Source organism: Rhinatrema bivittatum, chromosome 3 (genome assembly GCF_901001135.1).
Source record: "Rhinatrema bivittatum chromosome 3, aRhiBiv1.1, whole genome shotgun sequence".
In the NCBI taxonomy this organism is placed as follows: domain Eukaryota; kingdom Metazoa; phylum Chordata; class Amphibia; order Gymnophiona; family Rhinatrematidae; genus Rhinatrema; species Rhinatrema bivittatum.
In genome coordinates, this window is record NC_042617.1 from 493903673 (window position 1) to 493931385 (window position 27713).

General features: G+C 44.6%; 1 long non-coding RNA gene across 1 annotated transcript in view; it reads right to left on the minus strand.

Moving 5' to 3' along the window:
* Window positions 1-2864, minus strand: part of LOC115088839 — a 100260-nt gene extending 97396 nt beyond the window's left edge. Inside the window, exon 1 of the long non-coding RNA XR_003855925.1 lies at window positions 2768-2864. This is a non-coding gene — a long non-coding RNA (uncharacterized LOC115088839). The remainder of the gene's footprint in view (window positions 1-2767) is intronic.
* Window positions 2865-27713: the final 24849 nt, after the last annotated feature.

Here is a 27713-nt window from a genome sequence, read left to right on the forward strand (position 1 = left end):
AACAATCAATTGTTGGCAGGTTGTAGAAGCTCCATGAAGGCCACAGCACATCCTGGTGAACTAATACAAATCCCAAAAGATCAAAAAGGCATTTTTTTTCCTTAAATAATGGATCCACAGGAATCTGCCAATATCCCCTCAGAAGGTCTAAATAGTTAGATACATTGTTCCCGCTAACCTTTCTACTAACACGTCTACACACGCACAGGCTGAGCATCAAATTAGGATATAGCGTTCACCTGTCTAAAGTTAATGCAAAAGTATAAAGTTCCATCGGCCTTAGGAACCAAGACCACCAGGCTTGCCCAAGGGCTATCAGACTCTTCAATCACCGTGAGTTGCAACATTTCTTCTACTTGCCTATTTACATCCTGATGTTTTGCCTCCGGGAGTCTATAAGGATGTTGTCAGATTACTTTCCCTGGGGTACAGGCAATCCAATGAGACATCAAATGAGTGTGACCAGGATACAGTAAAAAACATTTTGCATATGGTATAACATAGCATGTCATATGGCTGGGGCAAAGTCAGGTTGGCGCCATTTTGGAAAATGGTGCCAACCAGACCGGGTATGACAGAGTGAACTGGCCCCACTGCACGATCCCATATTTATTTCTAAGGTTTGGGAGGCATGGGGGGGGGGGGGGGGGGGCTCTGGACTAGGACATGCACCTATTTATTTTATGTAATATTTTTATGGGGAGTGGGTGGGGAAGAAAGGGGAGCCACTGAATCACCAATGTTTAATTTAACATCACCCTTGGAATGGGGGGGGGGGCATTGGAGGACTGGAGGCTGTTGCTGTGTGGACACTTGCATCTATTTTTTAACTTTTGAGGAGTTGGGGCCTCCTTGAGTGGCAGCCCTGAGTTGAGCTCAGTTTCCCCATTTTACAAGGAAATTGTTTTGGGGGGGCCAGTGGCCCTTTAAGGTGATGGCAGTCCCTTGAGGTTGGGACCGCCATTGTGTTAAAGGGCTGCTTGCTGCATTCTTTTGTCCCACAGTGTTTGGCTGTGAGACAAAAGAATGTGCCATAGAGCAACAATGTGTTTTAGGGGGAAGGGCCCCACTATTGTGAGACACCTGTCCACCCCGCAATAGTGGGACCCCTCCCACAAAAATACATTGTGGCTTGATGCATCCAGGGATTAGACTGTAAACGCTCTGGGAATAGGGAAATACCTACAGTACCTGATTGTAATCTGCATTGAAGTGCCGAAAGGCAGACTATAAATCAAATAAATAAACAACATACAAATATTAATAGAAGAGGACCAAATATACAGAGAATAGTTTCAAAATGCACTATAGTCTAGTAGCTTCCTCTCTGCCAACTGAGCTCAAGGAACACATTCAAAAAGGCACAGTTCAAAATGTATTGCAGTAGTACATGAAAGTTAAGCCTTCTTGTGATCTGTGATCCTTTCAATATCCTTACAAATATATGATCTACTAAACTGAACATGGTATTCAATTTGTTGTGTCTGAGGACCCTTGGGCCAAGGCGAGACTGACTCTATCTGCAGGGAGAAGTCCTGCAGGTTCTTGCCGTCAGCAGGCAGATCAAGGAGAAGTAGAGACTGGACAGGACCTTCACTTATGCCAGCCCACGTTCCCCTCAGGTTAAGCCTTTGGATGCCGGGGCTGGCAGGACTTAGGCAAGGGTCTCTTCTGAAGTCTGAAGACATGGTCCAGGGCTAGGCAAAGGTCGTGGGTAGGCAGGGAGTAGATCTGTTGAGGTCAGGGCAAGGGTCAGAGGCAGGCAGCAGTTAGGCATAACCAGAGATCAAGCTGAGGTCAAGGGCAGGCAGCGGTCAAGTGTATCCAGAGTCCAAGCAGAGATCAACCTTGCCTGTCTACCTCAGCCCTATCCAGTCCTCTTCTTCCTCAGATGGATACCTATAATTTTGCTGAGGTAGAAATGCAATACCCTGTTTTGATTGGGTGGTAGCCTTGTCAGGCTTGGATTTGTCAATAAGCACACTAGGCCTGTGCCTAGGGTAGCAGAAATTTGGGAGGGGGCGGGCAGCAGGCTGGCTGAACATTTACTGCCTTACAGTTGTGGTGAATCTCACTTAGCAGAGAAGAACTCTCATTTTCCTTATGCAACCCTTCCCCTCCTCCCTGTCCTCAATCCTAAAACTTCCCCCTTCTCCCTACTTTTCTCCCATCCCAGATTTCTAATCTCACTCTCTTCACTCTTCCCCATCTCCCATCTTCTCACCTCTTTTTCCTCTCTCCATCCCTGAGATCTCTTCCCTGTACTAATATTTGAGATCCCTTTTCTTCACTTAATAAAAGGAAAATAAATTATGCAGCTACAAGCAATATCATACAAAAGATGGAAAGATTTGCCAACTGACTTCACAATTTTGACATTTTTTCCACAGAAGCTACCCCGGAGCTGCCAAAGAAAACTCTGAGTCTATGCCTTAATTGGAGGGGGGAGGTCACAGCACCATAGTGCCTAGAGGTTGGAAAATCCCTAAATACATCACTGAGTCTAGCATTATATGCCTTTCTTGAAGAACAGAGATTCCTGGAAAACTGTAAAAAGCAGAAGGAGAAAATGCACTTGTTTGAAAAAGACTTGGAAACTCTGTGGGGCAGTGAGATTACACAAATGAGAAATGACTGTAATTACTCTGTGGTATAATGTTTCCAGGGCTGTCCCACAATAGTCTAGAAGTTGGAAATGATTTTTCTTTTTGTTACTATGGGAATCACATTTTGTGGAAGAAAGTATTGGTGATGCCTGTGTACTTACTGTGTAATGCCAGCAATCACATTCAAAGTTTGTTGAGCTTGCTTGTAGATTGAAGACAGTCTGAAGTTAGATACCTCTGAGCCTTATTCGAAGACCAGGCAGAATGAAGAAAAGCTTTCTTGTTTATTTGAGGATTGCAAAATTTAGCATGCATGCCAAAACGCCAAGTAATAAGCTATGTATTAAATTTCAATGTTGGCATGAGAAAAATATTGCCTAAGTATTATGTACAAGAAAGTAGTATGCATATTAACCCAAAATGTATAGTGTGCACACCAGCTGCCTCTTGAAATCCCCTATTCTAATGGTTAGGATGGGGGAATTAGCACAGGGGATTTTCAAGAGGATTTGCATGGGATATTTAATCTCCCATACAATTTGGGTGCCCTGCTGAGATGTCACTGACCTTCCCAATGCAGATTTGAATCCCTCATATATGCTCCCCCAAGACAGCCTGAACTCTCCAGATGCTAACTTAACCCCCTGCCATCAAACTTATAACCTCCCTCAAACAAACCCACTAATAGTATGCCCCTATGACTGCCTTTCCACCCCTTCAGATTAAAGATTTACCATTCCAGAGGATTCCTATCTTTACAGGGAGAAGAGACATAAGAGCCCTACGGCCAACACTACTGTAGCCTTCTGAATGTCAATAGGCAGAACTTCACCAGTATCACCTACTGGTATCATTAGCATCCTGTATTTTATGGTTTTGTAGGAAATTGTGAATCCTGGGCCGAGGTGAGAGATGTCTCTGCCCATGGGGAGGAGCCCCATGAGCCTCACCGTCGGTGGGCATGGTCTCAGCAATGTAGCACACAGCTGTGAGAGAGACTTTATTGAAGAGAAAAGATAAGGCATAACCCGAGGAGCGGGAAATGCAACAAACACAGTTCTAGAGCAATAAGATGTTCTCAGGGTGGTACTGCAGAAGAGAAGGTCCGGTAGTGGCCCGCCATGATGCATACAAAAGGAGGCCCTGCACGCACACGCCTAGGTGATTCCGGAAGTAAGATGGTGGTTGGCAGCGCCCACGCCGTCCCAAGGATGCCGGGCAGAGGCTGCCATTCTTCCCATGATTGAAGGTGCAGGGAAAAAAGAGGTGAGCATGAGAGGTCACAGCCATCTGTGACCGACAAGCACAATAGTACCCCCCTTCTGAGGGCCCCTCCTCAGGGGTTTTGGCTTCCTAGGGTATGCCAGGTGGAATTGCTTGATCAGCTCCTTGTCAAGGATGTTACTTGCAGGCTCCCATCTAATCTCCTCTAATCCGATTTTTTTCCAGGATATAAGGTACTCCCAGCGTCTTCCATGTTTCCACACATCAAGGATGTCATCTACCTGGTAGGTAATGTCCTCTTCAGCAGAGAGAGGTTGTGGCTCAGGTGTTTTCTTAGAAAACTCCGATAATATGAGTTGTTTCAGGAGAGAGATGTGGAAGGCGTTGTGGATCTTTAAGGATGATGGTAACTGTGAGCTGTACATGACTGGACCCAGGGAAAGGTCCTATGTACCAAGGTGCAAATGGAGCTGAAGGCAGTTTGAGACGAACGAAGCTGGTACTTAACCATACTTTGTCCCCGGGCTGTAGCTGTGGAGCTGCTCTGTGACGGGCATCATGGAACTTCTTTACTTGTTGTCTTCCCTTTTGAAGAAGCCCTTTAGTGTGTTCCCACAGCTGATGCAGCTCCTATGCTGAAGCTTGGGCAGCCAGAGAGGATACTGATAAAGGCATCGGTAATGGAGGTAAAAGTTGGCGTCCATAGACAAATTGAAAGGGCGACGATCCTGTAGAAGCTGAAGAATGAGAATTCAGTGTGAACTCTGCCCAAGGGAGCAGTTTGGACCAGTCGCTTTGTCTGGAGTTGACTTAGTCTTTTCCAATACTTTTATTGAAGCAGAGACGTGTTCATAAAAATGCCCGACTCAGGCCGAGTTTCGCAGCTCAACAGCTGCTGCCTCAGGGGCTTGCAAACCAGCATTCAGGTGACACCCTGAATGCTGGTTTGCAAGCCCCTGAGGCAGCAGCTGTTGAGCTGCGAAACTCGGCCTGAGTCGGGCATTTTTATGAACACGTCTCTGCTTCAATAAAAGTATTGGAAAAGATTAAGGCATCTATTTCTTTGTGTTTACCAGACGGCTATTATAGATCGCCTACCTCTTTGTTTTCTTGGAGTTGACTTAGGCCCGTAGAAACTGCTTTAATGTGCGGTTCATCCTTTCGGTCTGTCCGTTGGCTTGTGGATGGTACTCTTATGTAGATCTAGAGATACATCAAACTTCTTACAGAGAGATCTCCAGAACTTGGCTGTGAATTGTACTCCTCGATCAGAGAGGATATGCTTAGGCATGCCATGTAAACGCAAGATGTGACGGATGAAAAGTTTCACCAGTTCAGGAGCAGAGGTTAATCCCGGTAATGCCACAAAATGAGCCATTTTGGAAAAATGGTCAACAGTAACCCATATGGTGTTGTTACCACTAGACACAGGTAGGTCAATGATAAAGTCCGTGGATATGTGTGTCCACGGTTCGGTAGGAGTGGGCATAGGTTGGAGAAGTCCCCAGGGGCGACCAGCAGGTGGTTTCTGTCTTGCACAGGTAGAACATGATTCCACGTCCGTATGTACATCCTCCTTCATTGAGGGCCACCAATAGTATCTTTGCAAGGTGGTCAGAGTTCTAGATTGACCAGGGTGATCTGCAAGGAGTGAATCGTGGGCCCATCTGAGGATATTCTTCCTGAGTGCCCGAGGTACCACTGTTTTTCCAGCTGGAACTGTGTGTGTGGCTGAAAGGAGTATCCTGGTAGGGTCAATGATATGATGCAGGATATCTTCTGGTGTAAATGAGCGGGAAAGAGCATCCGCACGGGTGTTCTTGTCTGCTGGGCGATACCTCAAAAGGAAATCAAATCTGTTGAAAAATAATGACCAGCGGGCCTGTCTATGGTTCAAGCGTTGGGCATGATGCAATTATTCAAGGATTTTATGGTCGGTAAAAACCGTTATTTGATGTTGAGCACCCTCGAGCCATGGACACCACTCCTCAAATGCCAATTTAATTGCAAGTAGCTCTTTATCTCCTATCCCATAGTTTTGCTCGGCAGGGGAAAAGCACCGAGAAAAAAAAGAGCATGGATGCAATGTATGGGTGTCACTATGCTGGCTGAGGACAGCGCCAACTCCGATGTCCGAGGCATCTACCTCGACTACGAAAGGTCGTCGAGGATCAGGGTGGCGTAGACATGGCTCCTGAAGAAACACCTTTTTGAGTTCCTGGAAGGCGGCAACGGCTTCAGAGGACCATTGAGAGGGATTGGCTCCCTTGTGCATTATGGCATGGAAGTCAGGCTAACAGGTCTATAGTTTCCCAGATCACCCCTGGAGCCCTTCTTAAATATTGGGGTTAAATTGGCCATCTTCCAATCTTCAGGTACAATGGATGATTTTAATGATAGGCTATAAATTAATTGAAATAGGTCTGAAATTAAATTTTTTATTTCTTTTAGAACCCTGGAATATATGCCATCTGGTCCAGGTGATTTACTACCCTTCAGTTTGTCAGTGTGACCTACCACATCTTCTAGGTTCACCGTGATTTGCTAAGTAAAATAGTAACATGGTAATGATGGCAGGCTGAGCATTACATCCTGGGGAGGAAGGGTGAGTAATAATGGGTTCTAACTAAAAAGGAAGGAGTACGAGTAAGGGAATGAAAGAGGGGTGAGCCTAAGGCATATAAAGGAACAGAGAGAGAAGGAAGGGAAAGGGGTGAGGGTATTGAGTGACTGAAAGGGAAGTGACATAAATGAGTAGGAGGGAAAGGGTGAATGACTGAGGGAAGGGAGTGGGGGGCTTTGAGTGACAAAGGGAAGGGAATGAGTGGTAGGAAGGGGTGAGTTACAGAGGGAAGAGTTGAGAATGAGGCAATGGAAAAGAGTGAGTGGAAGTGAGGTGGTGAGTCATAAGAGGGAAGGTAAGGGGATTGTGTGGGAGGGAATTAGGTGAGTGACAGAGGAAAGGGAAGAGGGTTAGGGGTTGAGTGACTGAGAAGGAAAGAGGTTGAATGATAGGGAGGGGGATAGTGAGAGGGGAGGGGATAAATGACTGAAAGGTGAGTGACAGGAAAGGGGAAATAGGAAGTAGAAGAGAGGAGTGAGAAGAAGAGTGGTTAGAAAGGTGCATGAGGAGTATGTGAGTAAATTAATGTGTGTGTGTATGTATGAGAAAGAAAGGGTGACTGGAAATGAAAAGTTTCCAGGTATGGAGAGGGGGAATTATTTTGTTATCCTTATTAGTTTTAATTATTGGGTGTTTTATATGCCTGCTGATTTGAAATATTTGATTGATTTTTGGGAAACGTTTAAAGGGGTGTTTTTTGGCCTTATTCTTCTTAATTATTAGATGATCTATTTGCCATCTGTTTAGAAATATTCTTTTTACTAATATGGTTTACTAACTGTTATGATTATTGACACATTTCTTGATTATGTTTTATGAGGAATGGTGATATTTCTATTTTTGCATTATTGTAATGCATGAGTCTGGCTTTTAGTAGTTTCCAGTTCAGTTTTTGTCTGTACCTTTCTATTTATACTTTATGGCCTTTTTATTCTTATTTGGTGAGGGTCTGTATTACAATCCATGGTCCACAGGCTGCCCCACGGACCACCGCTCTCACCTCCAGGGCAGTCAGCACTTGCAGAAAAATGCCACAAATTCCTCCAAATCTGACCACCATTATGTGATGCAGTGAGATGCCGCCAAATACTCCTGTATGGCGTGCCCTCCCTAGGTGCAAATGCATGTCGCTTCTCCCCATTTAAAGAAACTGAGGCTGGAAAAACCCGGGGCCCCATCAATGACATCTACGCTAAAGCCCTATAAAAGGGCAATACTCTAGTCAAGTGGTGCCTCAGCAACAGGCCTCCCTACTCATCAGTAGTGTGTTGCTCCAGTGTTCCTCGTCTTTAGTTCTCCAGTTCTTGGTTTCTTCGTCTTCAGTTCTCCAGTTTCTGTATTCCTTATCTTCAGTTCATCTTCCTTGCCTGTCTGTTCTTCTCCTCATCTTCCCGTCCTGTCTATACATTCCACATTTCCCTTTGGACGGATATCTCATAGTAACCTTGGTCAGACTTCTGGATATCCTTGATCACCGCCTACCACTGACTATCACCAGCCACCAGATATGCCTCGCCTGCTCCGAACCAGCTACTTCGACCAATCTCTCTGTATTCAGCAGAGGACCCCATCTAAAACCTGCCTGCCCCGGCACCCAAAGGTTCAATCCAAAGGGAATGTGCACTGATAAAGGCAAAGCTCCAGTTGGGCCTCTGCCTCATCCAGGTCCACCTGTCGATGGTGGGGTCATACAGGTATCCTTCCTGCAAGTTGTGCCAACCCCACCTCAGCCTAAGGGTCCACAGACTCAATAGTCTGTCTGTCTGTCCTACATTTGTCATATGGAGCAATGGAATGTAGAAAAATTAAATAGTCTTTACAAGTTTATGATATCTTGTCTTTATTACAAAGAAACTCCTCAATCTTAGATAAATACATTGGTGCAATAAAGGTTGAAGTCCCCCAACACGGTTACCATATTTCATCCCACAGGCTGCAATAGGAGGGATAGAGGACCAAAGTTTTATATGTTTTCATAAGTTAAATCTGTCATTGATAGGAGTTCATTCCCAATTGCACCAATTTATTTATCTAAGATTGAGGAGTTTCTTTGGAATAAAGACAAGATATCAAAAACTTGTAAGGACAATTTAATTTTTATTTATTTTATTTATTTATTTAAAACATTTTATATACCGATTTTCACGGAGGGCGTCCGAACAAAACGGTTCACAACTTCAAAATAAAAACGAGACAAAAAAAGTAATAATAAAAATAAAACAAAATTATTAAATAAAATATAGTAAAAAGTTGAAAAAAAATACATCATGTAATTATAATCCCTAATTCTATACATAACTTAACTAAAAGTTTATAACAAAACAAGAAAAGTCAGAAATTTAAGAAAGTTAAGAAACCAGAGGCCATAATTATCATGTGGTTAGCAACAAACAGGCTTTTAGACTCCAAGTATGTATCATAAACTGATACTAATACTATGAGGAACTTTGAGGAGAGGTATTTGTTTCCTCGATTCCTGCATAAGCTATTTTGAATAAGTAGGTTTTTAGAGCCTTCTTAAATTCCTTGTGATCCATGATTGATCTTAAGGAATTTGGGATCGAGTTCCAAAGAATGGGTCCCGCCACTGAGAATGCTCTCTCTCTAGTTATATTTAGTCTGGTCAGTCTGACTGTGGGCACATCAAGTAGATTCTTAGAGGTAGATCTGAGATTTCTAGTAGGCTTGTATAACCGTAATGAGGTACAGAGCCAAGTTGAATCCGGATCTATTCTCCGTCTGCATTTGTGACAGAAGTGATCTGCTTGCTGGGAAACAAAAAACTTGTTCCTCTTCAGTTGAAGGTTTTGATGATTTTGGTAGAGGCTGGGTTGGGTTCCATGATTGCAGGGGGTCCTCCAATGCTAAAAATGATGGTGCTTAAGCTTGCTGGATACTGATATGCCTGTAACATGTTCTAGAAGTTTGAATACTGTATCGCGGAGCTCCAAAATGGACCTCCCCCCCCCCCCCCCCCCAACTCCAAGAAGGACACCTTCCTGGCCTTCATTGCAGTCGATAACTTGTAATGTGGCCCCAGCACAAAATATTTTGCCGACCCCTGACTTAGAGCATAGGCTTCTGATTCTTTCTCAGGGATCAGGTATTTTCTAAACCATAGATACATTTTCATGTAAATTTTTGTAGCCTTTACTTGTTAGAAATTATTCAATAAAAAATTATTCCAAATATTGTATCACAAAATAATCAAAAACAAAACAGTAAATCATTTTTTAACAGACACAAAAGTTGACCACACAAACTACAAAGCAAAAAAAAAAAAAAGACCTCTTTCTCTTTTATTTATATTTCTTTCTCTGCTTCCTCTCTCATCTAATTCCTAACTGAAATGTTCAATTACTTCCTGGAATAGTGTCATTAAATAAAGAGCCAAAGATGCAGTTGGAAAAACTTAGAACAAAACTGTTGACGAAGTTTGCCTGTTGTAAAATTCAATGAATTTTGAGAACTGCTTACCAAATCCATGGAAGTTCCAGTGAAGAAAATTTTTAAACATTTGCACCTTTCTAGTAATTATGTAAAGCTGTCATTATGGCTTATACAATTGACAATGGGCATTTGAAATAAAAAATCTGAATACCTACAGTACCTGAGTACAATCCATTTTGAAGTGTCATGAAAGACAGAATATAAATGAAATAATTATGTAATCAAATATTAAGTAATACAGCCTCATGTTTACTACTACTGCTCTTATTTTTAGGATAAGTGCAGTGCCCATAAGCACAAATCTCAGCTGTATTTGTAGGTAGTAATACCTTTTAAAGGATCAGCTATATAGAGATATGTTATGTTTGAACTGGATTTGTGGGCCCTTGGGTCATGGAGAGAGTTGACTCCACCCACAGGGAGGAGCCCTGTGGGGACTCTCCATGACAGGCAGGGTCTCAGCAGTGATGGACACAGGAATCAAAGAATATTTATTATACAGCAAGGAGAAACCTGAGGAGCGGGTTTGTAAACTCAGTCCTGGAGTAGGAAGACCTGGGATGGATGCTCCGGTACTGGTCCGCAGAGTGGGGTAACCCAGGGAATACTTGCTTCTTGGTAGGCCTTGTGCGTGGTAGCTCCGGTAGTGGTCCACAGAGTGGGATAACCCAAGGTTCCACAGAACAAGATGTAAGCAGTAATGTAGAGCAGGTCTAGTACTTACTCAGTGGTGTTGCAGTAGAGAATTCGTAGTAGCAGCAGCGAAGACCCAAAGCAGGAACAGTGAAGGATCGACCGAGGAAGCTGCGAGAGGAACTCAATAGCTGGTGAAAGTGAGACAGGCATATAAAGGCTCTCCGAGGAGTGGAAAGCCCTGAGTGTAGCAAGACCCCCGAGGAGCGGGTACCAGAATCACTCATTCTGGAATGCAGGAACAGCAAGGCGAAGCATCTCAGAGGAAAGGAATTGAGCAAGATGGAATCCTTGCTAACTCGCAGGTAGGAAAGTCCGGTAGGCTTAAATACATGTAGGCAGTGACATCATGCGGAGGGAACGCCCCCGAGGATCCCGCCATGACATGCATAAGAAGGAGGCAGGCGTGTGCGATGTGCCCTAGGTCACACCAGATTCAAGATGGCGACCAGGATCACCCATGCCGTCCCAGGAACGCCAGGGAGGTCGGTGAGCAGAGGCAGAGGCGGCCATCTTAGCCAGAATCGGAGCTACTGGGCAAAATGAGGTGAGCAGCAAAGGTCGCAGCGGTCTGCAACCGATGGGCGCAACAAGATAATGAAGTACCTGAGCTTTAGAAACCTCATGGTCCCTTTCTTCATCTGAAAAGCAGGACCAGATTAAGGCAGCATACACTCATAGGAAATGGGGGGAGAGGAGTTATCCTCTCCCTCTTCTCTGTGGGGGAGAAAGGGGAGAGTGATGATCTTTCCTACCCAAATCACCCTCCCTCCTCACCTCCAACTCATGGTGTCCGCTTCTCTTGTTTGGCAGCACCTGAAGTTGAAGAAGTCAGCATGGGGGGCTTCAGCAGCCCTTGAGCGCTGACAGATCCTGTAGCGCCTCACCACTTCCTCCCACACAGGCTTCCTGTTACCATGGAAACCTGTGGAAAAAGTGGGGCTCTGCAGAGTTCATCAGCACACAAAAGCTCCTGTAGAGTCTGTGCTGATTTTTTCTTCATTTTCAGGCACAGCTAAACAAGAGGAGTGGTGCCATGACAGCAATCTTTGATTTAGACATGGTACTCGCAGCAATGCTCTGGCACCTATAATAATTTGGTACCAGAGATAGTTGCCTAAATTGCCAATGCCTAAATCCAAGTATGCTCAAAGGTTCATCTACTACAATATCTTTATTGTTGGTCCTTTAGGGTGTAATTTTGTAACATCACACATAAGTTACACCAATTTTTAAAGTGAACTATTTGCATAAATCTACATTCCAAATTATTCTGGCAAAATTATGTGTAAACAATTACACCAGTTATTTGGTGCACATAGTTTCGCTGAGAAAATTTAGCAAGCATACTTTTTTTAAATCAAAGAGTCTGGTTTTTAAATTAATTAATTTAAAACATTTATAGCCAGTATAAATCCTAAGTTCATCATAACATTCATAAAATCATAACATAAAACAAAAGAGAAACAGATTAGAAATTCATCTGCTGCTGTAACACAGCAAAATATACCATTATATATATATAATGACAGTAATTAGGGATGTGCATTCATTTTGAACGAATGCGCAATCCACAACATATAGGTCCCTATTCGTTGCATTTGTGGGTCCGCAAAATGTATCGTGATCCCCCATGAATGCAACATGTCATACGTTTCATTCTTTTGGTTTGCGCCACGGTGTTTGAGAAAGTGAGAAAGTAGGGGCGGATTAGCCTATCAGGGGATTGGGCTTCCCCCGGTGGGCTGGACTAGTGGACCATGTGGCCTCCTCTGTTCCGGGCTATTGAGGGAACTGGGCCAAAGTAATGAAGAGACCAGGCTGGTGGGGCCGAAGAAAAGAAGATGGCCGCTGCCAGCCGCCGCCGGAGAAATGAAGATAGCCACTGCCAGCCGCCGATGGAGAGCAGGCCAGCGGGGCCAAAGAAAATAAAATCGGCACAGCCCGAGGCTAGGCCGAAGAAAAGAAGATGGCCGCTGTCAGCTGGCGCTGGAGACGAGCTGTTCAGCTGGGGGCCTTTGTGTGTATATGTATTTGAGATCGGAAGGGTGCTTCTGTGTATGTGTATGTGGGAAAGGAATGGTGCTTCTGTGTGTGTGTGTGTATGTGTGTGTATGTGAGAAAGGAATGGTGCTTCTGTATGTGTGTGTATGTGTGTGTATGTGAGAAAGGAATGGTGCTTCTGTTGTGAACGTCAGTCCTCGACAGCTTCACTCCACCTATCTCTCTCTACTTGTGGCTCCTCCCGCTCACCTTGGACTGATGGCCACCATGGCGTCTACTTGCCGACCTCTCCGGCATCCCCGGACCGGCTTTGGTGCTGCCTCCAGCCATGATTCTTCAAGGTACCTCTAGGGCATGCGCACACATCTTTATTCTCACGTTGGCGTGAACCTCAGGGGCGTCCCCCTGTTCTAACATTACAACTCCAGGGTATATCTGCCTACAACATTTCTAGCTCGTTGAGTTAGCAACGGAAGTCTTACGGATGGGATTCACTCTCCATTGCCAAGCTACTCTGCCACTCCAGCTCTCACTGGAACTCTTACTGCCCTTCGGGGTTACTAACGGGGTACCTGCTCTTCGGGGGCCTCTCTGCTTCTTTCAGGTGCTATCAGGAAACTGGTACTCGCTCCTCGAGGGCCCATGTTCCCTGTGTCACTGCCTGCAACCTCTACCTTCTACTTGGAAGAACTTTCTACAGCTACCATCAGTGAGTACAGAAACATCTCTTTCTACAGTACTGCTTCACCGGAATCAGGTACTCGCTCCTCGAGGGCCTGCCCTCTGCTCCAGTGCCAGTGGAATCTCTGCTACTGCTAGTGAGTACAATGCTGCTGAGTCTCTCTGCTTTAAGGGATCAGGTACTCGCTCTTCGAGGGCCTGCGATCCCTGTCTTGGAGCGTTCCATTCTACTTGGGACTCTGAATGCTAATCTTATTGTGTGCTCATAATTCTCAGTCTCTTTCCACTACAGCACGCCACTGTTATGGCGTCCTGGGAGAGATGCGCCCAGCCGGGCTCCACAACCACTACTCACTACTGCCTCCTCTGGTGGTTTCACACTCTGTCTAATAAAAGATTCAAATCTGTGTTTGTTTGTCTGGAGTTTAGCCTGACACTGTGGTCCCTCACGGGACTGTCCCCTATGGGTATAGTCAGCTGCCACAGTGTCCAAGGATCCACCCAAACACCAATAACCATAACAGCTTCTGTATTTGTGTGTATGTGAGAAAGGAATGATGCTTCTGTGTGTGAAACAGGGAAGGTACTTCATGTATGTGAGATAGGGAGGGTGCTTCTGTGTGTGGGTATGTGGTGTGTATATGAGAAAGGAATAGTGTTTCTGTGTGTGTGTGTATGTAGGAAAGGAATGGTGCTTCTGTGTGTGAGACAGGGAAGGTGCTTTATGCATGTGAGATAGGGAGGGTGCTTCTATATGTGTGTGGTGTATATGTGAGTCTCGGAGGGTGCTTTTGTGTGTCAATGTGTGTGTGCGAGAGAGAGAGATGGAGCATGTTTTTGGCTGGCTTGTGGTGGGAGAGAGGCCATGTGTGTGATTGAGCCTGTATGTAAGTGAGATAGAACATGTGTGTGATTGAGAGCTTGTGTGTAAGTGAAATAGAGAGAGCCTGTGTATGACTGAAAGTCTGTGTGTAAGTAAGAGAAAGTGAGAACATTGTGTGATTGAGAGAGACTGGCCAGAGAGGTGATGTGTGTATGTGTGAGAAAGAATGATCAGGGAGATGACTGGTATGTGTTTGTGTGTGAGAGAGAGAGACTGGTTGGGGAGATGATTGGTGTGCGAAAGACAGAAACTGGTCCTGAGGGTGTGTCTAGTGTGTGTATGAGAGAGACAGAAGAGACTAGTTGTGGTCCCTAAGGAAGAGGACCGTGAGGACAGCTTCAGCAGCTACTGATGCTTCTGGGTGCCCTGCAAGGGAAAGGAGTAGGAGAACTACTGGAGTGGGTAAGTAAAGGTGGCTTTTTAAGTTCATTTTTCTTGATTGACTACCATTTTAATTATTGGGTAGTATGTGATGTGTCTGCTGTTTGAAATATTTTATTGGTGTTTGGTAAAGCTTTCAAAATGTGTATGAGTCTTTAATTATTGGATATTCTATTCATCAGCTGTTTTGAAATCATTTTATTTGTATGATTTTACAATTATGATTAATGATTTATATATCTTGATTTTATTGATTTGTTTCACGAGGAATGGTGACATTTTTGTATTGCCATTGTTGCACTGTATAGAGTCTGACGTGATGCGCTTTACAGTTCAGTTTTTGTCTGAACATTTCTATTTATACTTTATGTGGCTTTATTCTGCATTTGGTGAGGGTTTGTGTTCTGCATGCAAAGACTGAGATGAAGCATTCTTTTAGCATGTTGTTTCTCTCTAGGGATCTGTAGTTGCTTGGCCTGTTCTGTTTTCCTGATAGGAGGTGTATTGATATTTTAGATTCTGGTGTAATATTTGTGGTATTCTTTTTCATAGGTAGGGTTGTTATTCTTTGAGTGTTGGTAGATAGTACTGTGTTGATACGGGAGGACCATGCCGAAATATATCACAATAGGTATGATGCCATATAAATTCCAAGATGCAAAGTTTTCTTATTGGCATCACAACAGTACATGAAATGATCACAATAATGAATATATTAATTTTACCTCAGAATGTCACTTTTCATGTAAAATATGTGTTAAATGCATAATTAAAAATTGTGTATGGGAAGGTGGGGATAGGGCGCCAGGCTGTAAGGTTTGCCTAGGATGCCTAATATCCTTGCACCTGCCCTGTGCACAGCAGCAATGCTCCACCCCACCCAGACATAGTTCATCATGTTTCAGGTCCTAGCACGCATGTTAGACTCCTTGGTCCGTATTTCAAAACAGGTAGGGTGGACAGTACGCCCCGGTTGACAGTCACGCCGCATGCTGAGCCTCGTCTTGTCTTGCCTCCTTGTCTTTCCTCTATCAACACCACAGCGACCTGACTACCTCCGCTCTGCCAACCTATGTTGCCCCTAACAACTTTCTGCTTTGCTGCCATACACCAGATGACTCACTTAACTCCTTGTGGTGTTCTTGCCACTATCATGGTTCCTCAGTGTGTTGGTGCTAGTCTTTCTGCATGCTATGTTCCCCCTTCATTGTGCCGTAGGATGTTGATGCCACTTGTATTGCCACTTTGCCTATCATGCTGCCTTTGAGGGTTCATGCATCTGTTATTGGTGCTCTCTTTTGAAGCTGTGGTGTGTTTTTTACACTCTCGCTGCTGCTTTGCACCTCTGTTAAAGCACTCTTGCCACTCCTGGTATCCCTTTGCCCCTTTGAAGTGCCTTAGGCTATTCATGCCATTTTGGTGCCACTTTGGAGCTCTTTTGTTGTTCTGATGATTGCTCCCCAGAAGTTTCATCAGAATTGATAAGAAAACCCCAATTCTGCAGCCAAAAATAGGCTGCAAATACTTCCCCTATTGACTTTAATGGAAAACAAACGAATCAAACAAATCAGGATTTTTTCCCAGAAAACGAATGTAACACATTTGGGTCCTGGCAAAACAAATAAGAATGGAAACAATTTTTTTTCCTTCTGCACATCCCTAAATTTGTTTAAAATAATTTTAAACCACACAATAAAAGTCAATGAGGAGTCAGAAGAGCATATACTTGGGCCTTGCAATGTCAAATTTCTGACTAAAAAAGAATGTTTTACACTGCTTCTTAAAAGATTTTGAACAAGTAATCAGCCAAGGGATGTGAATCGTTTTTCAATGATTAAAATTATCGTCCGATAATGTTTATATCGTCTTAAATCGTTATAGAACACGATACAATAGAAATTCTAACGATTTATCGTTAAAAATCGTTAAATCGTGTTAGTGCGCACTAACTCGAGTTAGTGCGCACTAACTCCCCGTTAGTGCGCACTAACTCGATTTAGTGCGCACTAACTGAAAATGATACAAATAAACACTTTCCAGGTCACTGAAGGTCAGTTAGGAATGAATATGTGTTCCTATTGGCTGGCTGCCCTCTTATCTATTGATGTTACCAAGGTTACCACTGAGGTGATGGTTGGGGGGATGGGAAATGGAACTGGAAACTAACGAACACCAACAGAAAATGAAACAAAGTGTTCACACTTCCCAGGTCAGTAAAGGTCACTTAGGAATGAATATGTATGTATGTATTCCTATTGGCTGGCTGTGCTCTTATCTATTGATGTTACCAATATGGTTGGGGGGATGTGAAATGGAAACAGTTGGAAGCTTGACAAAAAAAGTAATGTAATGATCAGCACTCACGTGACTAGAACTTGTTTGTTTATTATTTTTGTTAGCAGGCACCTGAAATGCTAGTGCATGTTGAATTTGCCAATCACTGTGCATTTTAGAAAGGTGGTCCTGGCTGGAACTGTACACAGTTCAAATATATGTAATTGATTGTTGGTAAGTGTATTTTTTAAGTAGCCACACTGGCACCAGTATGTTTACTTTTCCTCCTACTTAACTCACTAGCTCAGCTTTGTAAGAAGGGCTTCTCTGCTTGTGTTTTGTTTTTGTTTGGTGTGAGGAGAGCAGAAACATCAGATCTTTATTCAATCTACTACAGTCATCTCTTACAGTGCCCTATCCCTATTAATACCAGGAGTGTTGTGATCTTCCTGCACACAGTGCCCTAACCCTGATACCAGTCTGAGACAGCTCCCTCCCTGCATTACTAGTGAGAGGCTGGCTTCACAGACAGGGGGGAGCTGCCTGACCCTCACTCCTGACTTCCCCCATGTCCCGCTAGTGAATGGTGTGTGGGTGAGGGGGGGGGGGGAGGATGGTGAAGTCTGAGACAGCTCCCTCCCTGCATTACTAGTGAGAGGCTGGCTTCACAGACAGGGGGAGCTGCCTGACCCTCACTCCTGACTTCCCCCATGTCCCAGCTAGTGAATGGTGTGTGGGTGAGGGGGGGGGGGGGGAGGATGGTGAAGTCTGAGACAGCTCCCTCCCTGCATTACTAGTGAGAGGCTGGCTTCACAGACAGGGGGAAGCTGCCTGACCCTCACTCCTGACTTCCCCCATGTCCCAGCTAGTGAATGGTGTGTGGGTGAGGGGGGGGGGGGGAGGATGGTGAAGTCTGAGACAGCTCCCTCCCTGCATTACTAGTGAGAGGCTGGCTTCACAGACAGGGGGGAGCTGCCTGACCCTCACTCCTGACTTCCCCCATGTCCCAGCTAGTGAATGGTGTGTGGGTGAGGGGGGGGGGGGTGGATGGTGAAGTCTGAGACAGCTCCCTCCCTGCATTACTAGTGAGAGGCTGGCTTCACAGACAGGGGGGAGCTGCCTGACCCTCACTCCTGACTTCCCCCATGTCCCAGCTAGTGAATGGTGTGTGGGTATGGGGGGGGGGGGAGGATGGTGAAGTCTGAGACAGCTCCCTCCCTGCATTACTAGTGAGAGGCTGGCTTCACAGACAGGGGGGAGCTGCCTGACCCTCACTCCTCTGGGGTATTGTGATCTTCCTGCACACAGTGCCCTATCCCTGATACCAGGGGTGTTGTGATCTTCCTGCATGCAGTGCACTATCCCTATTAATACCAGGAGTGTTGTGATCTTCCTGCATGCAGTGCCCTATCCCTATTAATACCAGGAGTGTTGTGATCTTCCTGCACGCAGTGCCCTATCCCTGATATCGGGATGTGTGCAAGAAGATCACAACACCCCCGGTATCAGGAATAGGGCACTGTGTGCAGGAAGATCACAACACCCCCAGTATCAGGAATAGGGCACTGTGTGCAGGAAGATCACAACACCCCTGGTATTAGGGATAGGGCACTGTGTGCAGGAAGATCACAACACCCCTGGTATTAATAGGGATAGGGCACTGTGTGCAGGAAGATCACAATACCCCTGGTATCAGGGTTAGGGCACAAGTTCTAGTCACATTGACTGATCACATTACTTGTTTTGTCAAGCTACCAACTGTTTCCATTTCCCATCCCCCATATACTGTCAGTAGGAAACTTGGTAACATGAATAAATAAGAGGGCAGCCAATAGGAATACATATTCATTCCTAAACTGACCTTAACTGACCTGAAAAGTGTCAAATTGTATCATTTTCAGTTAGTGCGCACTAACTCCCAGTTAGTGCGCACTAACTCCCGTTAGTGCGCACTAATCGGAAAAAACGATTTTTAACGATTTTTTAACTAAAAAATCGTGCCTAAGACGATTTTCTTGCCCTGCCACACGATTTCTATCGTTAAGACGATATGGAAAACGATTCACATCCCTATCAGCCATACATTTTCTGGAAAGGAAATTCCTTAAAATAGATGCTGCTATTGAAAATGCTGTTTCCTGTGTTTCAGAAAGATGAGTCAAAAAAGGGGGAAGGGACATCCAAAAAGTGGCAGCTAACAGACCTCAATACCAATTGCAGATTATAAAAATGGCTAAAGTCTGCAGGTAGGTAGACATGTCCAACAGTTTGTGAATCACCATGACTACTTTAAATTGTATCTACCACTGTATTGGGAGCCAGTGGAGGGAATACAGAATAGGTGTTATATGATCTTTCATGACTCAAGCAGCAGAATTCTGCTCAACCTGTAGGGCTTGCAGCTCGTTTGCTGGTTATGCTAGATAGTCTGAACTACACTAGGCAAGGCCTGCTAAAACTAATGCTTGTATAACAGTTAAAAATCATGCAGGTTGAGTAAAGTTTTTAAATGATATAACATATGTACTTTAAAAAGTGTTGCTTTAGCAGCATACTTAACTTGAGTCTGGAGAGATAAATCTGTTTGATTGAAACACTCAGACTCCTTACTTGAATATTTAACTCAATGGCCTCAAAAAAGAAAGATGAGGGACAATCTATGGGAAAAAACCTGTTCAGGACTATTATCTCAATTTTTTTTTTTTATCATTCAAGGCAATCAATTATGAAAGACCCATTGTTTGACTGTGAGCAGACAAATGGACACCATGGTGAAAGTTGATGACCAAGTTAACATTGCTGGAACATCTGCATGCAGATGGTATCCTATGCCTAGCCCTGATAGCAACTTCTATATAGGAATAATATAAAAGTTGAATGGAATGGCTGAAAAAGCTGATCCCTGGGGAACCCCTGTGCTTGACATGGCTGAAAAAGGTGATCCCTGGGGAACCCCTGTGCTTGACATGTGCCAAGATGAGCAACCGAAAGGTAAGATGTAAACTATTTTAAAACAGTTCCTGAGATCCCAATATCAACTAACCAAGCTAACAATATCTAGTGGTTAATAATTGTGGTACTCCTAAGTGTAGGCAACTAGATGTCCCTAGTTCCCCATAGATAGGACTAGGAATTGGCAGCTCCTCCCCTATGAGGTAGCTGAAGAGGTAGACCTGGCTATAAGAGGGTCAAGAGGAGTTTTTGCAGAAGGTATAAAGGAGAGAGTTTCTATGTGAGAGGAGCCCTAGAGTGAAGGGTCCTTTCCTATTGGCGAGGCCTACAACCGTTTCCAGATTCTTTTGGGAGAATCCAACCAGTGCATATCCTGCCAGGTTAGGAGCTTCATTAAGGGAAGTAAAGCGGCTCCAGAGTTTGGACTGAGTCTGAAATAATTGAGTCCGGGCTTTGAGGATGGTTACCCCAGTTCCAGGGGCCAGGTCACCAATTTGTGACAGCAGTCCGAGAACAAGGAAGGAGAAATCCCCAACTACAAATCTGTGGAGCATTTTGAAAGGCCTTGCCAGGCGACAGGTGCAGGTCGGGCAACCCTGTGAAGTCTGTGGGACTCAGGTAGGACTTTGGGAAATTCCCAGGGAAATTGTGCCCAATGGGGCCAGCCAGACGCAGGGAAATCCCCACACTCCCCAGTTCAAGGGAGTCACCTGGAGCCAGGAAATCAGCACTTACGCAGGGGAAAGTAAAAGGATAATCCTTGTACAGGCAATTACCACACTTGGAAATTGATTTGCCATTTAACAGAATGGCTAAACTTAATTATTTGAACACCCCATTCTGTGTTCAGTGTTCTTGGTTAAGCAACTTCAGGAAAATTCCCATCACAAGCAGCAACACAAGGAGATGTCACTCCCCCCACCGGGGCCATAGCAGAGGCTTCCCCCATAGAAAGAATTCACCTCTGGGGACTGTGGCAAGGACAGAAAGCCCCAAGAGATAATACAATCTTTTGTGTACCATCTGAGAAGGTGTCCCTCAGGAGAAAAGGGTTACAGTATTGAAGGCTGCAGAAACATCCAGTAAAACCAGGATGTAATTATGGCTACTTTAAATTAAAAGCCCCACTTAAAACATGCAAGCTGGACAGCAAAAGCATTTCTGCACTGAATGATTTACAAAAACTGAATTGGTATTGATCTAATATATAATTGTCATCTACAAAATCAGTTTAACTTTCAAAATAGCTTTCTCAATGATTTTTTTTAATCAAAAAAGGCAGTGATGAAACAGATCAATAACCACCAAAGCAGAGGGTCCAGGGATGGCTTCTTCAGACTTGGTCAAACAATTGCCTGCTTCAGACATGCAGCTGCATAACCTTCAGACAAAGATACATTATTGATAGTAGACATAGTGTCACTATCATCTTCTTGTAGTGCTTTTAATAACATGGCTGCATGGATTTAATGGACAGGTAGAAGAGTTCATACCTCCTATAATGAACAGAAAATCTGGTTTTCTAAGCATAAATGGCTCTTTCAAAATGTATCAAAGTTCAGTGCACATAAAAGTATGCACGTAATCCACATTCACTTTTAACATAAGAACATAAGACTTGCCATACTGGGTCAGACCAAAGGTCCATCAAGCCCAGTATCCTGTTTCCAATAGTGGCAAATCCAGCTCTCAATTATCTGGTAGGACCCCCAAGGGGTAGTTAGATTCCATGCTGCTTATCCCTGAGATAAGCAGTGGTTTTATGCAACTCCTTCTTAACAATAATTTATGGACTTTTCCTCCAGGAACTTATCCAAAACTTTTTTAAATACAACTACACTTATAGCTTTCACAACATTATCTGGCAATGAATTCCAGAGCTTAATTATACAGTGAGTACAAATATTTTCTCTTATTGGTTTTAAATATATCATCTAGTAACTTCTTTGTGTGTCCCCTAGTCTTTGTGATCTTTGAAAGTGTAAACAACTGATTAACCTTTACTTGTTCCACTCCACTAAACAACATAAGACCATGAGAATTTGCCTGTCTGGGTCAGACTGCAGGTCCATCAAGCTCAACGTCCTGTTTCCAAAAGATGCCAATCCAGGCTACAAGTTCTTGGCAAATAACAAAACTTTAACTAGATCCCATGCTACTGATACCGGTAATAAGCAGTGGCTATTTCCTAAGTCAACATAATAAATAGCAGTTTATGGACTTCTCCTCCAGGAACTTAGCCAAACCTTTTAAAAACCCAGCTACACTAACTGCCTCAACCATATCCTCTGGCAATGTGTTGAACCCGTGACCCCCAGATGCTTCCCCCATCTATCCAACTTACCGATGTCCAGCTCCTTCTTCCTGCCAAAATGCCACCATTACATGAACATGGACACACTTACAGCAGGGACCCATGGGTGGATGCTTTAGGTGCGCATGCACCCAAGAATGCACAGAATACATGCACCTAGGCAAGAAACTACTGCACTTGTCCTTGGATGATGTCACCCTCCTCTAGCTATTTATACCAGCTCAGTCCTGTATTCCTTGACTCAGCAATAGATCTCCTGGGTGATCTGATCCTCAGTGCATATTGCTTTTCTTTGTGTTGTCTACCCTTGTCCTGGTTCCTGTGTTCCTGCTTCCTTCTGTGTTCCTCTGGTTGGTCTGTGTTCCCTGCCTGGTCTGGTTCCTCTGTGTTGTGGTCAGTCCCTGTCCTTGTCCTTGTCTTGCTCTGCCTACCCAGCTTGTCTCCCTGGTATTGACCCTGGCCTGTTCTCTGACACTTCTGATAGCCTCCTGGATTCGACCTTCTGCTTTGGACCTGACTTTTTGTTTCTCTGCTGCTTGTCCTAACTTCTGACCTTTCTCCTGGATCTTCATTTGTCTGCTGCCTTCATCGATTCTGGCCTGCCTCCTGGATCTTTGTTTATCTGCTGCTTGCCCTGACCTTTGCCTGGACTCATGCACTTGCTACTACTCTCAGGACCCTCCTAAGATCTGCTGGCCATCAGAACCCAAGGGCTCAATCTGCAGGGAAGATAGTTGGTATAGGCAAAGCTCCTGTTAATCCTACTTGGGGTAAGTCTACCAGCTATCAATGTGGGCCATACAAGCTTGCTTAGAGTCATGGAAAAGTTCTTCTATGAAAAAAAGCTAAAGAGGTTAGGGCTGTTCAGCTTGGAGAAGAGACAGCTGAGGGGGGTTATGATAGAGATCTATGAAATCATGTAAGAACTTGAATGGGTAAATGTTAGGGATGTGCATTCATTTAGAATGAATTAGGCAATTTCAATGAAATTGCCTAATTCATTCTAAACAATGTGCCCTTTGCCCATACCCTTTGCCCTTACCATGTGACAGGTGGTCGGCCCCTGTCACATGATAGGAGCAATGGACAGCCGATGCCATCTTAGAAAATGGCACGGGCCATCCATTGCCCCCTCCATATGACAGGAGCCGAACAATGGCACCGATAAGGGTCATATGGTAAGGGCAAAGCGCCACCAGCGCCATTTTGATTAGTGGCAGGCGACGGCCCAAGAGGGAGAGATCGCTCCCTCGACCCCGCTGGACCATCAGGGCTTTAAGTAAGTCTTGGGGCGGGGATCAAGGAAACGCCACATTTCCGTTCCTCTAATCGCCCCACTAGAACCGACCTTGCGGGCACCCTGCACACCCCATCCCTCAAAACTGCACACCTTACCCTTACCAGAGAAAGAGCCTTCACCATTGCTGGCCCTACCCTCTGGAACTCCCTGCCCACCGATCTCTGTCTTGAATCTTCCTTACACAATTTCAAAAAAGGTATCAAGACATGGCTCTTCATGCAGGCCTACCCAGATGCTAACCAAACCTAGACTTTGCCCCCCTGCCTCTCAGAACTCACCTTACATTTTGTATATATGTGTATGGTTAATCCAGTTATTTTATGTACTCCTCCTACAATGTGACTTTAGGAAATGATTTTAGTAAGTTATTATGGTTGTTACAGTTACTCTCCACTCTCTCCTCTTATCTTTGTTCCTTTACCTCTCCCTCTGTGTCCACTCGCTCCCGGCCCTCCTCTTCTTCCCTTCTTGCCTGCTCCCTTCTCCCCGCTCTCTTTTCAATGTAACTTTCCTTTCTTTGAGTTAATTGTAAACCGGCGTGATGTGTTCTACCAATGTCAGTATATTAAAAGTTCATTCATAAATAAATAAATAAATAAATAAATAAATAAATAGATTTGAAGGGTTGGGGCAGTTTGGTTTTTTTTCGGTCCATTTCTGAAAACAAAATGAAAAACGTTTCCGAGTTCGGGGAGTGGTCCGAAATGGTTCAACCTGAACCCGAAAACAAAAACAAACCAAAAATAAAATTGTGCACATCCCTAGTAAATGTGAATCAGTTATTTACTTTTTCTGATAATACAAGGACAAGGGGACATTTCACGAAGTTAGCAAGAGGCTTATTTAAAACAGATCAGAAAAAATTCTATTCCAGTCAACACATAATTATGCTCTGGAAGTCATAGTTAGCGGATGTGGTTAAGGCAGTTAGTGTAGCTGGATTTATAAAAGGTTTGGATAAGTTTCTGGAAGAGAAGTCCATAAAGTGGTTTTAATAATGTTGACTTAGGGAATAGCCATTGCTTATTATTTTACAGACTTCTATCATATCTTCCCTCAGCCTTGTCTTCTCCAAGCTGAAGAAACCTAACCTCTTTAGATTTTCCTCATAGGTAAATTTTTCAATTTCTTTATACTTTTGGTTGCCCTTCTCTGTACCTTTTCTAATTATGCTCTATCCTTTTTGAGATATGGTGACCAGACCTGCATGCAATACTCAAGGTGAGGTCGCATCATGGAGCAATACAGAGGGTTTATGATATTTTCTGTTTTATTCTCCATCCTTTCCTAATAATTTGAGCATTCTATTTGCTTTCTTGGCTGCTGTTGCACACTGAGCAGAAGATTTCATTGTGTTATCAACGATAACACCTAGATCTTTTTCATTAATGGAGACTTTTACAGGCCAATGCAATACTGCTAAAAAAAAGTGCATCCAAACTGGATGTACTTTTTTTAATGCACACAAAATCTCCTCTCCTGCACGCTCAATGTAATAAGTAAATGAGCCGCCACAATAAAAGGATATGCTAGGAATAAATTGTGTATCCCTAGCACATCCATGGCATCAGGTGTCCATGGCATTGGGCGCATCCATGTATCGGGAGCACAGCCATGGCTTAAGAAAATGGATGCTCATAAATTAAGCATCCGTTTTCCTAACCTGACTGCCAGCAAGGCATTTTTTATTATTTTTTTTTTCATATTGCTGCTTTCTATGGTTTTTCCAACTTAATATTGTAGCGATATTAAGTCAGAGGAACCATAGAAAAGCAGTATTTTCTGCTTTTCTGTAAACTTTTGGGACTCCTCAAGACAATGCTACCTCCGAGGCTAACTGTTGTGCGTCCTGTCCGCGCATGGCCCGCTCCCGGTTTGCTCACTTCACTAACTCCTCCATGGGTCCTGGGTCGTCCTCCCCAGCGGCAGCAGCAAGTCCAGCCAGGCCTCATGGTGGGGCTCGGCATCTTCCATGGTGTCAGCCCTGCCCCTAGGCGCACGCATGTGGACCGCCCGGTCCCTTAAAGGACCAGGGGCGGGTCCCAGCTCCGCAGAATGCCCTAATTGAACGCTGTATATAAGGAAGTCCTTGCCATCACTTCCTTGCCTTGGCAATCGGGTCCTTCCCCTGCCAAGGACATCGTTCCATAGCTCCCTGCTCAGTTGTCCTTTGGGACCCACTCCCGGTCGACCAATCCTTGAGACCTCCTTTCTTTCTGGCGTCTATTCCACGGTGGCCGGGGCCCAGGTCCGGCGGGCACCTCGTTGGGTTGATCACGCTGTGATTTCTAGTTTGCATCTGCGTTTCCAGTCTTTGTTCCAGTCTCATTCCAGCCTTATTCTAGAGTCATTCCAGTCCTGTTCCAGTCTCGTTCCAGTCCTGTTCCAGCGTCCTTCTGTTCCAGCGTCCTTCTGTTCCAGCGTCCTTCTTTTCCAGCATCCTCCTGTTCCAGCTTCCTTATGTTCCAGTGTCCTCTTGTTCTTTTGTCTCCCCAGGTAGTACCTTTCAGACTGTCTTCTCGGTACTGACCTCTGCCTGTTCATGACTTCATTGATCACCTCCTGGATTACTGTTTACTGACCACGTCTGCATGCTGCCTGGAACTGACCTCTGCCTGATCCCTGACCACGTCTGCACACTGCCTGGAACCTGATCCCTGCTTTGGCTGACTACTCTCTGACTGACCACTGGTATTGACCCCTGTTTGCTGACCATCTAAGGACTGACTACTGGTAATTGACCCCTGCTTTGGCTGGCCTTGATCCTTGCCATACACTCAGAGACGCTCTTCCAGCCTTTTCTGGCACCCCGGACTTCTAGTCTGAACATCGACTGCGCACCCTTGATCCTGGTGGGCACACCTCTTTACTTTCTCTCAAGGAGACCCTGCGAGGCCCACCTAAGACCAGGCGGACCAGGTAACCAAGGGCTCAATCCGAGGGAACCCTGGGTTGCTAGTGGCGAAGCTCCAGCTAGCCTCTGTCTCCTCTTGTGCTCTGCATCCTGGTGGCAGGCGCTCTCTGGATCCGACCCGGAAGCCTACCAATCCTATACTAGGCCAAGGGTCAACCTCCCGGCGCAACACTAACATTAATTTTTGAGGGTAAAAATGTGCGTGTTGGGAACCAAGATGGCGGTGGGAGCAGAAGTTCAGTGAGAACGCTCCTGGAAAGTTTGTTTCTTGAAAGATGCCTGGCAAAAGAAAAGGCAAAATGCGGGTTTTTCCTACCGTCCCGCTGCAGCCCGACCTCCAGAAACGTATCACCGAATACACGTCTGCGTTGATGGCGAAAACGGGGGACGGGATCCCCGCTGCGGTTGCCGAGGAGGGAGCTTCGGCGCTGCCTGGGGAGGTCAGCTTGAGTCCCCCGGATTACCGACCCCCACCGGTGCCTGGGTCGCAGGCAGATCTCCGACAACAGGCGCCCAGTGATGACATCACTCCCTCATCGGGGGGAGGACGCCGAGAGGGAGTTGAGACGCCTAGCCCGAGGTTCTCCTTGAGTTTGCTGACAACAGCAACACAACCAGGCCAAGAAGATCGGGAGATACTGGTATCTCCAATATACCTGAGCGAGGAGGCAAGGAGACTGTCGGAGAATCTCACCGGAGGGACTTCCATACAGCCGAGGGAACTGGGAAGGGGTGAGTTGATTATCCCTCCCAAACCACCCATGGTAACAATGGATATTTTGTGGGAATTAATGGCTGGAATTGGACATTTTGTTAAGGAAGCTGATGCAAGATATAGGAAAATGGATATTGATATGCAAAACCTGAAGTCTGAAACGGAGGATCAATTAAGAAATAATGGAAATAGGATGAAAGTCTTAGAGGAAAAAATTGTACAAGTTCAAATGGTGGATGTTAAGATGATAAAAGATCTAGCATACCAGTCTAAGAGGTTGGAAGCACTGGAAAATCATAACAGACACTTGAACTTAAGATTCTTGAATTTTCCTTCTGCGCTAGGAGAAGAGGTTCAAAGTACTTTGAAAAGATATTTTTTGGAAATATTAAAAATCCAAGAATCTAAGCTGCCTATTATAAATAAGGCCTATTTCCTTACAAAAATTGATAGGAAAAATGAGAGAGATCAATTGGATATTTTTGCAAATGTAACTGAATATATTGAAAGTTCTGCTTTAGAAATATTAGGCAGAGGTACATTACTTGTATCGTTTGTCATAGAAAAGGATGTTAGCACAGTTATGAAAGCATACTTTCAAAATATTTCTGAAATGTTTTTTGGCCAATTTGTCAAGATTTTTCCTGATTTTGCTAGACCCACCCAATTAAGGCGACAGGAATTTCTAAAATTAAGACC